The sequence below is a fragment of the Mirounga leonina genome, unplaced genomic scaffold, assembly GCF_011800145.1.
Source record: "Mirounga leonina isolate KUSES-001 unplaced genomic scaffold, KU_Mleo_1.0 Mir_165, whole genome shotgun sequence".
NCBI classification, from domain to species: domain Eukaryota; kingdom Metazoa; phylum Chordata; class Mammalia; order Carnivora; family Phocidae; genus Mirounga; species Mirounga leonina.
This window is the reverse complement of record NW_023270415.1, coordinates 27,646,759-27,662,260: the sequence shown is the minus strand read 5'-3', so window position 1 is coordinate 27,662,260 and position 15,502 is coordinate 27,646,759. Positions and strand designations below refer to the sequence as shown.

Below are 15,502 nucleotides of genomic sequence, written 5' to 3'. Positions count from 1 at the left end.
TTTCTTTCTTTCTTTCTTTCTTTCTTTCTTTCTTTCTTTCTTTCTTTCTTTCTTTCTTTCTAATTTGAATATAGTTGGCACACAATGTTACATTAGTTTCAGGTGTACAGCTTAGTGATTTGACAAGTTTAAACATTATGCTGTGCTCACCACGAGTATAGCTCCCATTTGTTCCATTACATTGTTATTACGGTATCATTGACTGTATTCCTTATGCTCTGCTTTTTATTCCCACCATACTGGAGGCCTGTGTCTCCCTCACCCCTTCACCCATTTTGCCCAACTCTTCACCTGCCTACCCTCTGACAACTATCGGTTTGTTTTCTATATAGTTCTGATTTTGCTTTTGGTTTGTTTATTCATTTTTTAGATCCCATTTATGAGTGGAATAATATGGTATTTGCTTTCTCAGTTTGACTTATTTCACTTAACATAATCCCCTCTAGGTCCATCCATGTTGTCACAAATAGCATGACCTCATCCTTTTTTATGGCTGTATAATATTCCATTGGGTCTATCTACGGTGTTTTCCTTGGACATGTGTTGCTTCCATGTTGAGAACTTTTAATTGTCCCTGATCCTTTTCAGATTCAAATTTCCAACTACTTCCTGATTTTCTTCTCTGATTTAAGTCTATCCCTGTACTGAGGAATATCTAATATATGAACCACACTGTCTCCACTTTCTAGATTACATTCCCCAGGAGGATTTAATTACTCTCCAGGAAGAAATTCTACATATTTGTTCTAAACATGAAAAAGCTGGGCTTGATTTGCCACAAATAGACTTCTGTAATAAAATAATGTAGAAATATGTGTTTTTAACACTTTTTGCAATTCAAAAGGCAAGTTTCTATCAAATGTACTTTGTGCTGAGAAGTCTGCAAGTCAGGTTCACTGCAAGAGATGAGAGAAAAAAGTTTTAAATCTTCTGATTTTTTTGTAACTATGCCTTTGACCATTGCCAATTTATGGAATACTTGAATTAAGATGAACCAGAGACTGGGCATTTGGTTTATTTTAATATGTCATATGACTAGTTCTTGGAAACCAACTGATATTTACTTAGCTGCTTCCTCAGATCAAGGGCTTTATACTTTGTTACTCATGTAGCAGAATGCTGAAACATGCTGAATTGTAATCTGTGAGGAAAAAACAAAGGCATTGTAGACTGTTCAAGGAAAAATAGAAATTCAATTATAAAATGCACTGAGTTCTGGGAATGTTGGACCACACTTAGTTACCACTGCTGAGTGGTTCTGAGTTAAATGGAACCCCTCATTTTTAAAAACTGCAGAACTGTTTGCTGGAAATAAAGTAAGAACCTAAGATGAAATTTTTGAGAATTTGTTGAATATAAGTAAGTCATCCTTTTTTCTTTCTCTTCTAAATTATGTTAAAATAACACAATAAAAAAAAAAAAAGCACCTCAGGATGTTTTTCGAAATTTACTTGGTAGAATGACAAAAGAAAACTTTCCTGGGTGATGTAAATATTCTGATCTTGATTATATTGGTAGTTACACAGGTATATGAATGTGTCAAAACACATGAAACTGTATATTCAAAATTGATGCAGTTTATTCAATAAAAATTGTACCTCAACCAAGTTGATTTGAACAAAACAAAACAGTTTACCAGGGTAGATTTTTGATCTTGTGGCCCACCATGGAAGTATTTGGATACTTCTTCCTTAAGCCGCTAAAACGAGCCTTATAGACTCATTGAAAGTTTCACCCCTTAAGTACTGAAGTGCTTGCAGCCTGCAATTCAACCAGAGCTTAAAGTAGAGGTTACCTTGGAGAAAAGTGAAGGTTACCTTGGAGAAAAGTGAAAGGACATCTATCCAGCACCTTCTCAGATCTGCAGAAGATGCTCTCAATACATGTATATATATATTGTAGTGTTTGAGAATTTCTGTTACAGAAGAGATTTCCTGTTGTCAGTGAACTTCAAGGTAAGCCATGTGGTGGGGAATATCTTATATTCAAGAGGCCTGGAGTGTGGTAAAATGATTCCACTGAAGATAAGGGCAGCAGCTTGTGGATTCCATAGGAAGGAATTTGGAAATTTAGATGCAATAAGCCAAGTGGGTGGAATCAGCCGATGGGGGAAGTTTGTGGGATTCCTGATGGGACCCGGCCACATAACCTTCTAAGTCTACAATAAAGTCTGTAAAGGTTTATAGCAGAGTTGATGGCTTCGCTCAGGGTGACCCAGAGTAGACAAGAAGGAGTTGAAAAGGCACAAGAGTCAGACTACCGGGCCCGCTCACAGGGAATTAACAGGCATCTTGCAAGGCTCCAGGATTTGCCTATGATAAATGCCAGGGTCTGCATGCTTCCTACATAAATCTGAAGCACTTATTAGACTTTCTAGTTTATACGATATTATTTTTACAAGTTATGTGTAACAAATTTTTAAAAATTATTTCAATGTAACAAATGAGAAACATAAGGTATCTTAGGGTCAGAGTTGAGAAGGAAGGCAGCATAAAGGCAGGCTTTCAGTCTGTTGAAACCCATATACGCAAAGTATGACTTTACTTCTGTTCTTGTGGATTGTGGGCAAATTCCAAAACATCAAATATTTGTGTAAATATGTATTCTGAAGCCAAAGTTTGTGTGAAACTGTGTTTTGGAATAACTTATTATGTGACATTTCTACTTGAGGTGGTTAAAATTTTAAGGATAAATTAAAGCAAAAATTTCAAGTATTACTGTTAAAAGTTTATTTTGTAAATATTAGATTGCTGTTATGAAGTTTTTAAACCAATACCATTTTGATTTTCTACTACAATTCTCTTAAGAGTTCTCTACTGTTAAATTCTTAGATGCTTCCTTTCTGCATTTAAGGGATAATTGAGACCAATACTTGGGGCCAGGAGTGACCAGAAAGAAAATCACCTTTCCTTATAAGTACAGAAATCTTTCTACCACCCTATTAAATATAAGCATTGCCTTCCTTACAAACACAAAATTACCGTGCTGTCAGGCAAAGAAAAGAATAATTCTGGTTTTTTCTTCTTTGTTTTTGTTCTCAATTTAGTGTTTGTGAAAAACATTGAAGAACTATACTACTTTTTTTTTTTTCTGAAAGGATAAATAACTTTAATTAGTCTATAGAAATTGGCCTAGGTTTTTTTTTTTTTTTTTTTTTTTGATGTATAGATTAGGCTATGTCAATTGCTGAATGACTTTTAGAACAAGATTTCTAATCTTCAAGTTGAAACCCATTGATGGCTCATAAAATCAATTTAGTAGGTTGTAATCAGCATGTTTTAAATATGAAATGATAGAAAATATCAAGAGTTCATCACACATAGTATTGTTTTGGGAAACATTTTTCAGCTATATATGCACATACCTCTGTGTGTGTGTGTGAGTGTGAGTATGAGTCTGAGTGTGAGTACTGGGTTGTAGGATAAAATGCAATTCTCACTGTGGGTTGGAACAACAATAATATTTCTAAATAGTTCATACAAATATTTTAGAAGGTCACCTCAAAGTTTGTAATGACTGAGATAATTGGGCATCCTTCCTATGAAGAAATAGGTAGAAAATTATTGTTGAAATGAGCACTCATATTCACGAATTTCCTTACAATGGTGTTGTATAAGAACATTAGGTTCAGAGACGGCTCTCTTACATCTTTTTCTGAAGTCATTGCCCACTTTTTTTTTATTCCTTGCTTCCACAACATTTCTTTTCTTTTCTTTTTTTTTTAAGATTTTATTTATTTATTTGAGAGAGAGAATGAGAGACAGAGAGCACAAGAGGGAGGAGGGCCAGAGGGAGAAGCAGACTCCCTGCCGAGCAGGGAGCCCGATGCGGGACTCGATCCCGGGACTCCAGGATCATGACCTGAGCCGAAGGCAGTCGCTTAACCAACTGAGCCACCCAGGCGCCCCTCCTTGCTTCCACAACATTTCTTAAAACACTGTATCGATATATTTTCAGGATATTTCAAAAATTAAAATGTCATTGAACTTCTGTGGTTCACATTTTGATGAAATACAAATATTCCATCATTTCTTTCCTATTTTTTATTCCCTTTGCCTGCAATGCTCTGCTTCCAGTTGGTCACACAGACAAGTACTTTGCATAATTCAGATATCATTTCCAATTTGTCCCTTCGAGAAGGGTTTCCTGAACCACCAAATCTAAAAGATATCCCCTCAGTGCGTCACAGAAGTATTTTTTTTTCTTTTTAGTAACACTGTCACTTCTCTAATTTATCTTGTTTAATATTATATTGGTTTTCTTTATTTTTCTGACTATTCAATCTGAAATCCATCCAAGATTCTCTCCAGAATGTAAGCACCCCTAAAGCAAGGTCCTTGCCTGTCTGTCCACTGCTTGCTTTTTTTTTATTTTTTAAAGATTTTATTTATTTATTTATTTGACAGGGAGAGAGAGCGAGAGCAGGAACACAAGCAGGGGGAGTGGGAGAGGGAGAAGCAGGCTTCCCGCCGAGCAGGGAGCCTGATGTGAGGCTCGATCCCAGGCCCCTAGGATCATGACCTGAGCCGAAGGCAGCTGCTTAACGACTGAGCCACCCAGAAACCCCAACACTGCTTGCTTTAGAAAAGTGTCTGACACAGTCATTCCTCAGCAAATACTTGTTGACTATATGACTGATTTAATTTCAGAAATGATGATAAAAAATTTGCTTATTTCTTTATAAAACCTTTCTAAAAGTGAGAATGAGGATAGCTACAGTGATATAACATTTATAATGAAATCATTTTGACCCAACTTTGCCCTCATTAGGCCTTTATCTGTTTATTTTATGTTTACTCTGAGTAGGAGTGTTCAGATTCCGAACCCTGAATCACTTAGGAAATAATCATGGGGGGAAAAAAGCTTATTAACAACCTGACCAGCAATGACATTTAAAACTGGAGTCAACTATAACTATCATGGAGGCAATTAAAATACTTGGAGTTTGTAACTAAGGTGGATGCTTTACTATATTACTGTTGCTGTTTTAAGGGTCAGTATGAGCCCTCGGTGTATTAAAACCTATTAATATATGGCTGAAAGATTTTTTTTTTGGTAAGCAAATTAGAAGTAGATGATTACTATCTCTATTATAGACTGGGTAAACAATATATCTGCTTAAGTGCACTTATTTGAATGGAAAATAGGTAAATATAAAGTATGCCGAAAAGAACTAGGACAAAGGGGCACCTGGGTGGCTCAGTCGTTAAGCGTCTACCTTCGGCTCAGGTCATGATCCCAGGATCCTGGGATCGAGCCCCGCATCGGGCTCCCTGCTCCTCAGGAAGCCTGCTTCTCCCTCTCCCACTCCCCCTGCTTGTGTTCCTGCCCTTGCTATCTCTCTCTGTCAAATAAATAAATAAAATCTTAAAAAAAAAAAAAAAAAAAAAAGAACTAGGACAAAGCCCTTGAGCTAAGAAGAAGCTGGTCCTATGTTAAAGGTTAACTACTTCAAAAATAACATTATTTTGGGGAAAATTTTGCCTCTATGCATAATTAAATTTAATCTTAAAAATTTAGAAATATATAACATTTAATAAACTAGGTGCATTTTTAGTAAAATAGTGATATTGATACACTTAGGCTATGATGTGGCTTTCTTAACTAAGATATTATTGTGATTGTGAAGCCACTATTCGAAATAAGCTGCAGTTATTTGGCAGAAAGATCCCATAATAAATATGTTACATCTATTTTAATAACAAGGAACAATTAATAACTTGCAAGTTGGGGCGCCTGGGTGGCTCAGTTGGTTAAGCGACTGCCTTCGGCTCAGGTCATGATCCTGGAGTCCCGGGATCGAGTCCCGCATCGGGCTCCCTGCTCGGCAGGGAGTCTGCTTCTCCCTCTGACCCTCACCCTTCTCCTCTCTCTCTCTGTTATTCTCTCTCTCTCAAAAAAAAATTTAAAAAAAAAATTAAAAAAAAAACCTTGCAAGTTGAAATTCAGTTTATTTATATACATCCTTCTCCAGATTCTCATTAAGTGCTACCCCTGTTTGTTATGTTTTAACAGATGTATGAAACACCAAAGAGGAAATATGTCAAATCAAACTGTTTATTGTCTGATCTTAAAAGATGATCAAGAAGAATAAATGTCCAATGTTTAAATTCTAGGACCTAAAATAAATATTTCAGAAAGACTCTCATCTTTTGTTGATTGCTAAAATACACCACGTAATGTCACTTCCTCACCACTTAATTCACTGTTAAGAAATAATTTCTTGAAAAGAATTGCTTTGTCTGACAAAGATGGAAGGTCTACTGAAATAGGCATTATATATAACATATATATACAATATTTGTATATATTGTAAACAGTACAATATCACTTTGGCAGCACATATACTAAAATTGGAACGATACAGAGAAGATCAGCATGACTTCTTACATGGATGACACACAATTTTGTGACATGTTCCATATTTTTGGTATACATGAAAGTTAAGAGAGTAAATCCTGAGTTCTTATCACAATGAAAATAATTTTTCGTAACTATATGAGATAATAGATGTTAACTAAACTTGTGGTAATTATTTCATGATATATGTAAATCAAATTATTATGCTATACATCTTAAATATATGCAGTGTTGTATATCAATTACATCTCAATAAAACTGGAAATATAGGTTGATTATGCCACAAAAGCACAAACTGAAAGGTAAAAAGAATAATAGCAACAAAATAATGTTAGTCTATTTTGTTGAATGCTGAGCTAGTACCTGGTTCTGAACCAGCTACTTTCTCACAAAAACTCTAGGAAGTACTTATATCAATTATACATCTTCCCAATTTACAGACATAGAAAGTGATAACGTTTTCTTAACTGAACCCATAAACACTTATACTAGAAGTGCATAAATATCAGTGGAAGAACTTTATTTCCAAAACTTGACTGGTGGATACGATGTTTTGTGGGGATAATACACTCTTTCTATTACTGCCACAGAAATACTACTTTGGTGAAAAAGAGAATGATTGATTGATTGATTAACTAGTTATGACAACTCTATTAACCCTCACTTTCAAATCTATTATCAAGAATTGTCCCGGGGCACCTGGGTGGCTCAGTTGGTTAAGTGGCCGACTTTTGATTTGGGCTCAGGTCATGATCTCAGGGTAATAAGATTGAGCCCCACATCCGGCTCCATGCTGGATGTGGAGCCTGCTTAAACTTCTCTCTCTCTCTCTCTGTCTCTCGCTCTGCCCCTCCTCCTGTGTTCCTGCTACAGGTTTCAAAATGTTTGTAAGTAAGAAAGAGTGCCCTTGATAAATGCAGTGTTTTACTCTGTCAAAATGTAACAAAACTTTAATAAGTGACTATGGCTAAAGCACAATTAAACATTTTAAGGGCATGGTCTTCGGGTTTTTAACTCCATTATGCCCGTTTCAGTTGCCTTCAAATAGCAGGGAATGAGGTCTTCAAAAGTATCCTAGAAGGTTCTGTGTCTATGGTTAAATGCATTTTCCAAAAGATACTCAACAACTGATATTTGTTTATTCTGCTAAGGATCCACACATTACAAATCTAAAGCTAAGTGGCCATTGTCATATTACTCTTGACTTCCATCCTTACAATGAACAAAATAGTGACTGGGGGGCAAGGAGATTTCCAGTTCATAGCTGAATACTAAGAATCACAGAGAAACTTGGTAATATAAGATCTGAGGTAGATTAGTGAAGCAAAAGACCCATAATTGTCATACTAATAACACTCAAATACACGCCTTTCAAAAAAAGGAACAACAAATATTATTAAATATTTTTGACCCTTGAAATGTATGGTATTGCTCTATATAACTCATATATTTACAAGTATATTCTACTCCCCTGGCGGCAGTGATTGGTTCAAGGATGGTCCAATCAGAGGGAAAAATAGATTTATTTATTGGTTGTAGGAAACAGTCTCTTCCTGTATTAAAAAAGAAAGTTATGTAACCCAGGTGCAGCAAACATTTCTGTCTATCAAGAGGGAATCTGGCTAACAGGTGAAACTGCTGCAGAGGAGGGGAGAAAAAAATTGCTGAAAAATTGGTTAGGATCACTGGTCAAACCACATCTGGAGACAGATTAGTTTTAGACTTTTCAGTTGTGTTCAGCTACCCTATTTAATTTGCATTGGATTTTTTTTATCACTCACCACTAAAAATGGTTTGGCCTAGTAGTCACCATATCTATTAAAATGATATTTATAGAATCTCCCTCAACTTTGATATGAAGATTATTACTCTAACTTACTTCTGGCACTCCATATATTATTATCTCCATATTCTTTAGTGAGCCTTTCTCTAAAGACACTGGGGTGTCCTGCAACAATCTGTTCCATTTTTTTTTTTTTTTTTTTTAATCCTTAGGGAGTTTGTAGCCATTATGATTGAGGCAAGGGAGAGAAGTATTGCATATTGATTTAATGTGATTTAATGTGATCAGCCTTTGCTCAAAAAGAAAATGTTATTGAAAGTAGAAACATTTTCAAGCTAGCCCACAAAGACACCCTCACTCCTCAAATACTTGGGTTGCCTTTCTTACGCTCTTGCTTCTTATGCCTATGCTCTTAGGGATATTTATATTGGAACTAAACCACACAGCAACTTGACTAGCCTTTGAGAGTTACCTAAACTATTTATACAATCTGCTCATAGAAAATTAAGTTCTGTGTTTCAAAAAAACAGAGTTACTAAAAAATAGATCAATAAGTCTATCTAAAAATATTTTGTAGCTAAAACTAAAATTGATTAAAATGAATAAAGAAGTACTGAGAATGGACTAATATACATATTTTTTTAGGAGAGGGAGGGGAGCTGGAGAGAGGCAGAGGGAGAATCCCAAGCAGGCTTTATGCCCGGCACAGAGCCTGATGTAGGGCTCGATCCCAGGACCCTGATATCATGACCTGAGCCGACATCAAGAGTCAGACACTTAACTGACTGAGCCACCCAGGCACCCCATACATAATGCTTATTTAATTCTACTTTCATAAATTGGTGTTTAGGCTGTCTGAGGAAACTCTAAAATAAAACACAAATTTATGTACATTTCTACATGTATGTGTACATACACATGTATTTACACCCAAATCTCTGAAGGTAAAGCCCATAGTACTTGCCAGATTTTCAAAGGTTCTAGTATCTAAGAAACATTAAAGATCAAGGGAATAAAACTCAATTTTCATAAGTTCCTTTTTTTTCTTAGAAGTACTACAGTCTATTACATCAGTCTCTAAATAGGAACAAATATTTGGTAGTTCACAAAATCAAACTTCATGTATAGTAATGTGGTTAACAGAGAACGTTCTGGAGTCTGTCTCCTAAGGTTTGAATTTTAGGTCTGCCGCAAGTGACCACGGACAAATACTAACTTCTAATTCTATCCTTTTACTTTTTTGTAAATTGGGAAATTTATAGTGCTTACCTTTTAAGTTTATTGTGAGGAATATGGAGAAAGTTCATGTAATACATTTAGAATATTGCTTAGTACAAAATGTTTATAAATGAGTTCTTACTATAATACTTGTCTTTTCAGGGGGGAGCACTTGTACAGTTATATATATATATATATATATATATATATATATATACACACACACACACACACATACACATGCACACAATACATATATATGTATTGTGTGTTTATTTATTTTAAAATTGACCTGGATTGTATATTTGTCCAAGATACTAAAACATATATAGAATTTGATATCTTAGATAGAAATTGATATCCTTTATGTCACTCTTAAATGATAAAAATAGTATATGTTTTAAGAATATATATATTTACCCCTTCAATTCACTATGTTTTTATCCTTTGGATAAATATCTAGTAGTGTAATTGCTGGGTCATAGGGTAACTGTATTTTTAACTTTTTGAGGAACCTCCATACTGTTTTCCAGAGTGGCTGCACCAGCTTGCATTCCCACCAACAGTGTAAGAAGGTCCCCTTTCTTCACATCCTCGCCAATATCTGTTGTTTCCTGGGTTGTTAATTTTAGCTATTTTGACTGGTGTGACGTGGTATCTCATTGTGGTTTTGATTTGTATTTCCCTGATGCCGAGCGATGTTGAGCACTTTTTCATGTGTCTGTTGGCCATTTGGATGTCTTCTTTGGAGAAATGTCTGTTCATATCTTCTGCCCATTTCTTGACTGGGTTTTTGGATAAATAAGATGTGGTAGATCTACAATGGAATATTAGGCAGCCATCAAAAAGAATGAAATCTCGCCATTTGCAATGATGTGAATGAAACTAGAGGGCGTTATGCTAAGTAAGATAAGTCAGTCAGAGAAAGACAAAGACCATATGATTTCATTCATATGTGGATTTCAAGAAACAAAACAGAGGATCATAGGGGAAGGGAGGGAAAGATAAAATAAGATGAAATCAGAGAGGGAAACAAATAATAAGAGACCCTTAACTCTAGGAAACAAACGGAGGATTGCTGGAGGGGAGGTGGCTTGGGAGAAGGGATAACTGGGTAATGGGTATTAAGGAGGGCACACGATGTGATGAGCACCGGGTGTTACATGCAACTGATGAATCACTAAATTCTACCTCTGAAACTAGTAATACACTATATATTAACTAACTTGAATTTAAATAGTTTTTTAAAAAAGAATATATATATTCACACACACATATCTGTAGTTAAAATTAATAACCCCATCTTTCTTTCTCTCCCATTGTAGGGAAAAATCTCAGTTCAATCTTCTTCATGTGTGTTTCCTTTACTACTCATAAGAACACTTCATTTCTTGCACTTCTGCACCACCAAATGTGTTGGCCTTTTTCCCCAAAAGTGATTGTCTGAGACATTGGCTGGGTGTCCTATAATTTAAGTCAATTTTAACAGTACCTGGAGATGGTGTCAAATCCCACAAGTTAATGGCTCCGTCTCACAAGACTGCCCACCTCCCCCAACTTCAGATGCCAGTCACAAGGAGTAGATCCTCAGGTTCCTCACAACTTCTCTCTGATTTGGCTACAAATCAGAGGTTCTCGTGACCCTGTCCTCGGCTTCAATTAGGTTGTTAGAGTGGCCCAGAGAACTCAGGGAAATTCTTATGTTTACCAGTTTAGTGAAGGATATGAAAGGATAGAGATGAAGAGACACATAGAGTGAGGTCAGGAGGGTCCTGTAGAGTTGGGGTAGGCTATTCTCAATGTGGATGTGTTCTCCAGCCAAGAAGCAATTTGAGCACATTGGGATTTTATGGAGGCTTCTTCACATTATTACACTGCATTAAATTGTTAATTATTTAATTTAAATAAGTCTTTATAACCCCTTGGGATATTTAATTGGTTATAAGGACTGCTTTTTTGGCTGGGTTTTAGTTATAGTTAGAATTTTAAAAAATCTGGGGATATTGGGGCACCTGGGTGGTTCAGTCAGTTAAGTATCTGCCTTCCTTTGGCACAGATCATGATCCTGGGGTCCTGGGGTAGAGCCCCACATCGGGCTCCCTGCTCAGTGGGGAACCTGCTTCTCCTTCTCCTCCCTGCTCATGTTCTCTCTCCCTATCTCTGCCTCTCTCTCTCAAATAAATAAATAAAAATCTTAAAAAAAAACAAACCTGGGGATATATATGTTTATATACGATGCAGACAGATACATAATGCTGCTTGGTAATTCCTATGATGGGTAAGATATTTAGATGATTATTTAATACCTACTATGTGCCAAGAGCTGGGATGGACTCTGAGAAGATAACATTATAAATTGATTACCTTGAAGATGATTTGTAATCAAATAGCTACAAAATTGTGAATTATAAATTGTTAATATATCTGTGTGAAAGTGTTGTAGAAGCCAAGAAAAAGGTGTGAAGGCTCACAGACAGGGGTTTATGTGAATTTCTTTCTCCAAAGCAAGGCTTTTAATTCCATCGTTGATCTCCCTCATGCTCTTGTCTATGCAGGGGCAGGCTCGTGTAGGGGAAGGTGAAATGGCTGCTATTTACACACCACAACTAATGAATGGGGTTCTCTTGGAATTGGGCCAACTGATGGCTCTTTGCAGAGATAGTAATTTGTCTAAATGAAGATAGTTGCCTTGATTAATGAGATAAAAAATATAGAAGTTTGTGAGATTAGATTCTCTGTTAGAAAGGCAACGTTTCATAGATGAAACATGATTTTGAAATAAAAAAAACACATTTTATTTTCTAGCTGACACCCTGACTCTTACTTGCTGTCAACAAAATAGAGCAAAACTGGTTGTACATGTATCCTCTCTTTCTTAGTCCCCAGTTTCTTAGCCACGCCCCTCTCCACGTATGGAAATGTTCACACACAAGAGGAGATGTGACTGAAAATGAAGGACCCCACACAGTGCAATGGGGATGTGGTAATTCAAGGGAAATGATGAGTAAAAGCGAAGCTAGTGACATATTCCTTGGGAAAAATTTCTTCATTAAATAACAAGGTAGTCAACATATAAATACTTGGTTCCTTATAAGATTCAGACTATATACTCCAGCATTTAATAATTTAAGTACAGATATAAGCCATATGTAAGAAGGAATTAATAAAAGAAACCAATAAATGATTAATGCAAAAATATAAGTGAGATAAATGAGTCTAGTGTACATTACCTAGTACCTTTGCTACTGTTACATGGTAAAGTGTTTTGAACTGATTAATTAGTTTGGGATTGGAGTGGAAAGAGGGTACTTTAGCCAGGATTTGAAAGATTGTTACAATTTTGCTAAGTGGAGGAAACATGGGGGCTATTGTATTCATTCATTCAGTAATTCATCCACTTAGTCAATTAGTATGTAAAAAAAAATTTTTTTGAGCATCTAAGAGGGACATCTAAGTAGTAAAATGGGCTTGTTGCTGTATAGACAGGTGTAAAGCAATTAGAAATGATCTCTGACTACATGGAACCACAAGTTTCATGATAAATATTATGAAATAAATGTGCTATAATATTAAAACAGATAACTTTTAATTTAGAATTCAGGTCACACAGAAAGCTTGTTTGTGAAACAAATACGTAAGACTAGAAAAATGAATAGAGTGCAGGGACCAATATGTTCTCTAAAAACCAAACTTAGGAGCTTTTTCTGGGTTGCTCGACAAAGGTCTCCCATCCAGTGGCCAAATTCAATGACCCTCAGAAAAGTCCTGCTTGTAGGTATGGATGAGCTTCTTCAATTCTCATAGAACATGATATATATGGCTTGGTCATCCTGAAAGCACAGAAACGGGGGCGGCGGTGGGGGAAACTTGTCTGTTGAGTAAAGCCTTCAGTCTCTTGGGCTCCAGAATATCACTGCTTTCACTGAGCAGCATTCTCACAAGTAATTTTGCACATCCAAACTCCTCTTTTCATTTAATACAAATAAGCTTTCATGCTACAATGAGAAACAGATAACCACTTGATTGTCTTCCTCTCTCATACGTTCTCAGGTACATTTTCACCAAAAACAAACAAACAAACAAACAAACAAACAAATAAATAAATAAAAATTTTAAGGAAAGGTAAATTAATCAATACATTTAAAAGAGAGAGAGAAAAAAATCTCATCCTGTCTCTTTAAGAAGCCCTATAAACCATATCACTGCTCTTACAAATATTTCCTTCAAATAGGAAAATGTGCTAAATAAGCTTATAAATCACATTAGAAATTTACAACAATAATTTGACAAAATCTATTAGAGAAAATCCCTAAGGCGTTCAAGATGATAAAAGCAGGTGCAATACTTGATATGTCATTCAGTAGGGAACTCAGACTTTGAATATGAGAAACATTTCCAGATACCCTAGGCCTTTGTCCAGTCAAGTGTGATACATTTTCTAAGTAATCTAGGCAGGAATGATCTAACCTAAGAATTTTCTTTAATTATATTATTAGTGTCAGCAACCATAAAATTACATTGTGTTCTCCATTCTATCACATTTTTTTTTTGAAAAGCAATGGACTAATATTTACTTCCCATAGATACAAAAATACACAATGGACAGTGAATATAGGTGCTAAAGATGTCATTGGCATGGTATAAATCTAGAGATAGGGAGTCTTCCTTAATGTTATTTTAGGTACCTCCAAAACGTCTGATTTAATTGAAAAGTCTCAGAATATGTGCATAGAGGCATTTGTAGGATGGCAATGTCTGCCCTGGGATTCTTTTAATTGTAGAGTCTGTGCAGAGGTGTTTGTGTTGATGAAATCTTGCTTTCATGCCTTTCTGTACAATGCTCTCAATTTCTTTAGATGGAAAGATTTCCATATCTGAAATATAAGGCATTATACCCAATACTACCCAAAGAATGCTATTGTCACAAAACATTACATGGCATCTCCTCCTCAGACATTTTAACTCCTCAGGGAAAAGCAAATGTCATAAAAATCGTGCCAGGTTCACAATAGTGACAATCCTATATGGTTACCTAACCCCTGGCTTCAAATTGTGTTTCTGTTTTGTTAACCCAAAGGTTTTTCCCAACGTCCATATTTAATAATGTGACTATTATACATAAATAAAAAAAATAACCTGGAAGCCAATACGAAAAATCAGGAGAAGAACAGATGAAAAATAACTCGGCTGGTGCTTCTAGGTGTTAACAGCTGACACGTAATTAAGCTAACTCTTAGCCTAAGCATTATTATTATTATGTTTTGGTATCTGTGGACTTTTAATTACTTGACATGATGTGTGCCAGTGTGTTATTCAAATACCTCTATTTTCAGTTTCATTGCTTTTTGATATACTGTCATCTCTTCGGTTAATAATTTAATGTACAGGTAACCATGGAGAGAGCTTCTAACCCGTATGTCCCTGAATATAAACTTTAATGAAAACGGGTTCAGCAGTTTTGATTCTGTTTTCTGTTGTTTGGAACTGACTAAAAGCCATGACTGTTTAGTAAAACTGACCCTTTCAAAAGGAATCCAGCAGAGACCAAATTAGAGACAACTTCTACTTCTTATCTTACAGGTAGTAGTTACACTGAAAATCTATTGCTAAAAAAAAAATCTATTGTTTAGTGTAGCCACCCTTGTTAATTACTTTAGCTGGATCTTCTGGAGGACTTGCCGTGGCCTCCACATCAGCACTTGCTGCTTCACCCTGCACCTTGATGTTACGGAGATGATTTCTTTTCTTAAACCTCGTGAACCAGCCTCTGCCAGCTTCACACTTCTCTTCAGCAGCTTCCTCACCTCCCTCAGCCTTCACAGAATTGAAGAGAGTCAGGGCCTTGCTCTGGATTAGACTTTGGCCTAAGGGACTGCTGTGGCTGGTTTGATCTTCCATCCAGACCACTCAGACTTTATTCACATCGGCAATATGGGCCTTTCGCTTTCTTATCACTTGTGTGTTCACTGGAATAATACTTTTAATCTCCTCCAGGAGCTTTTCCTTGCATTCACAACTTGGCCAACTGTTTGGCACAAGAGGCCTAGCTTTCGACCTGTCTTAGCTTCAGACACGCTTTCCTCCTTCAGTTCAATCATTTCCAGCTTTTGATTTAAAGTGAAAGACTCATGACTCTTTATT

The 15,502-nt window shown here is 36.0% G+C and overlaps 1 non-coding gene across 1 annotated transcript; it reads left to right on the top strand.

Moving 5' to 3' along the window:
• Positions 1-6,319: 6,319 nt before the first annotated feature.
• Positions 6,320-6,429, top strand: LOC118015455. Its single transcript, XR_004680626.1, has one exon. It is a non-coding gene; the product is annotated as a U6 spliceosomal RNA (small nuclear RNA).
• Positions 6,430-15,502: the final 9,073 nt, after the last annotated feature.